This window comes from Acanthisitta chloris, unplaced genomic scaffold, assembly GCF_000695815.1.
Source record: "Acanthisitta chloris isolate BGI_N310 unplaced genomic scaffold, ASM69581v1 scaffold4672, whole genome shotgun sequence".
NCBI classification, from domain to species: Eukaryota; Metazoa; Chordata; class Aves; order Passeriformes; family Acanthisittidae; genus Acanthisitta; species Acanthisitta chloris.
In genome coordinates, this window is record NW_008658654.1 from 3,608 (window position 1) to 6,826 (window position 3,219).

At 46.8% G+C, this 3,219-nt stretch overlaps 1 pseudogene; it reads right to left on the reverse strand.

Moving 5' to 3' along the window:
- Positions 1-2,656: 2,656 nt before the first annotated feature.
- LOC103812160 overlaps positions 2,657-3,219 on the reverse strand; it is a 1,359-nt pseudogene continuing 796 nt past the window's right edge.

Here is a 3,219-nt window from a genome sequence, read left to right on the forward strand (position 1 = left end):
TCCAAGTTGGAATTATTTCCCTCCAAGTTTGGATTTTCCCCTCCAAGTTTGGAATTTTCCCCTCCAAATTTGAAGTTTCCCTTCCAGATTTGGAATTTTCTCCTCCAAGTTTGGATTATTTCCCTCCAAGTTTGGATTATTTCCCCTCCAAATCTGAAGTTTTCCCTTCCAGATTTGGAGTTTTCCCCTCCAGATTTGGAATTTTCTCCTCCAAGTTTGGATTTTCCCCTCCAAATTTGAAGTTTTCACTTCCAGATTTGGAATTTTCTCCTCCAAGTTTGGATTATTTTCCCCTCCAAGTTTGGATTTTCCCCTCTAGGTTTGGAACTTTCCCCTCCAAATTTGGAGTTTTCTCCTCCAAGTTTGGATTTTCCCCTTCAAGTTTGGATTATTTCCCTTCAAGTTTGGAATTTTCCCCTCCAAGTTTGGAGTTCTCCCCTCCAAATTTGGAGTTTTCCCTCCAGATTTGGAACTTCCCCCTCCAAATCTGGAGTTTTCCCTTGAGATTTGGACTATTTCCTTCCAAATTTGGAGGAAAATTTGCCCCAAACCCTGAGGAAACAGCACATTCCTCCCAGTGCTTCCAGAGGCTAATCCCAAAACAAATCTGCTGCTCCAATTTGGGAGGAAAACCAAACTTTGGGAAGTGAAATTTAAACCAAGTGCCCCCAAAGAATGAAGGTTTGGTTGAGTTTTAACCATTCCAGTTTCAAATCCGAAGGGATCCAATCTGAGAGGGCCATAAATCCCTGTCCTAGGGCTGAAATCCATGGAAATTCCTGCAATTTGAGGGAAAAATGTGCTCTCTGGGAAGAAACAGGAGCCCCTGGAGCATCAACCTCATCCCAAAACTTCAGAAACACTCCAAGAAAACAACTGGAACTGGAGTCAAACCAACTCTGGAACTTGGAAAACATAGGGATAAGGAGTGTTTGGATTCCACTAGGAAAGGTTTGAATTTGGGAAGGTTTAGGTGGAGGAAATGCCTTAATTTAGAGGATTTTAGGTCCAAATTTCTACCTGCAGGGCCAAGCTGAGCCCTAGGCCAAGGATAAGGCATTGGATAATCTCCAAATTTGGATATTTCCAGCTCCTCCATCCTATTCCTTCTCCCTTTTCCCAGGAAAACCCACGGGCAGGAATAGCTCAGGGAAAAGAATTGCATAGTTTGATGCTTTCTGGAAGCTAAACCCCCAAAAAATTAATTAAAAAAAAAAAAAAAACTAAAAAAAAACCAAAAAACCAAACAACCCCAAAGGGAATATTGGAAAGCTTTGGAGGATGGGATGTTAATTCCTGCTTTATTTCCATGGGATGGGAAATGTTGCACCTCATTCCAAGCAGGATCAGGGCCAGCTTGGAGCTGCACTTACCCCCTCCCCCCAAAAAAAAACCAAAAAACCAATAAAATCCAAAAAAACCCCCAAGGAATTCTGTGCAAACATCGCAGTGCTAAAGTAAATCCCACCCTAAGAGTGGGAAAGAGAAGGAAAGGCCTGGCTAGAAAAGTTGGGATGTTAGTCAAGGGGAAGATTTGACCTTATTGTTCCACTTTTTGAGCCTTGTTATTTTAAAAAAACAAAAAAAAAAAATCCCAAAAAATCCCAAAATTGGGGATTAATTCTGCAGCTGGAAGGTCAGTTGGTGGCTCAGCACAAAGAGCCAAGTTAATCATGGATCAGAGGTAGTACAGAGTAGCTGTGCTCAAGTACAGAGTTACGCGACGCCGAAAACCCCCTGGATGGATTCCCACCTGGAATTTTTTGGGCTGCTCTAGGACTTTGTGTCCTGTCCCACCTCTGGGAATTCCTGGGGAGAGGGATTGCCTTAATTCTGGCCTTGCTTCTCCCAAATTTCAGCTCGAGCATCCCTCAGGGGGTGGTTTTTTTTTGTTTTTTTTTGTGTTTTCCACAAGGGGAAGGAACTTCCCAAGGTTTGGAGCATCCCCAGGTTCTTCTTCCTCCTCCTCCTCTTTTTTCTTCTTCTTCTTCTTCTCCTTGGGAAGAGGTTCCAAAGAGCTTTTTAAAACCAAAGGGTGAGCAGTGAGTTCAAAATCACTGTCACAGAGCTCAGAAGCATCTCAGAGTTAGGAGAATCCAACCCTAAACTCCTTGAAAAAAGTCCAACTCCAGCTCAGCATCGAGTCCCAGCGAGAAGAAATCCAGAATAAAACCAGTGTTAAAAAAAACTCCATGAAAAGGTTTTTCTGATGCTCGAACTGGGATGGGTTTTTTGTTTGTTTGTTTTTTTTTTTGGGAGGGGGAGGAAGGGAAGCAGGAAGGATCCGGTAGGAGTTGCTCCTCCCAAACCTGATCCTAAAGCTTTGGTCTGGTTTTTGTTTTTTGTTTTTTTTTTTTAAGTTCTTGAGGAATTCCTCCCCCTATCACCCTGTGCTCCGAGCTCGAGCAGCCCCCACTGGCTCTAGATATCCCTAAGGATCTTTTTCTTCCTCTTCCTCCCTCGCAGGGAGTTTGGGAAAAAGAGGAATTCCTTCCCCATCCCACTATCCAAACTCCATTCCCAACCCATCCAGCTCTTCCCAGCGAGAGGGAGGAGAGCAGGGCGGGGATGGGCGGTGGATTAGCAAAACCTTTGTGGATGTCAATTATTGCATTCCCTATGGGAATTCCTGCCTGGAGGGGCTGGAGGAGGAGCCTCAGAACCTATGCACCAGCGCCTCTCTCTCCCTCCTCTGCAGCTCCTCCTTGTAACAGCAGGAGCAGAAATTCCCAGTTTCGGGATGTCCGTAGTAGCTGCAGTTGGGTTGTTTGCACTTGGGTTGTTGGATGGTGGAGACAACACGACCTCTGGATTTTTCCACCTTCTCCTGCTCCAAGAATTCCCTGCAGCCATTGCTGTGCTGGTTCACACAACCATCCCCCTCCGAAGGGAAAGGAGGATGGAAATCTGTGTCCGTGGGGGAGAATCTCCCTGCTGGGTGGGCAGGGCTGGAGGGACAGGGAGCAGCACGAGGTTGGGGAGGGCAATGCCTGGGCAGGGTGGCATAGGGGGGGAGGCTGGCACAGGGTCCTCCTGCCAACTGCCTCCGAGCCTCGGCGTAACCAGGAGGGAGAGACCCCTCCGAGCTCCCCCCCGAGGGCCTGGGGAAGGTGAAAACTCCGGAATAACCAGCAGGAAAAGCAGCGATTTTAGCAGGCAGGACCTGCTCTGGGCTTGGCATGGGGTAGGCAGGGGGAGGTTGAGGGTACCCAGGGGTCA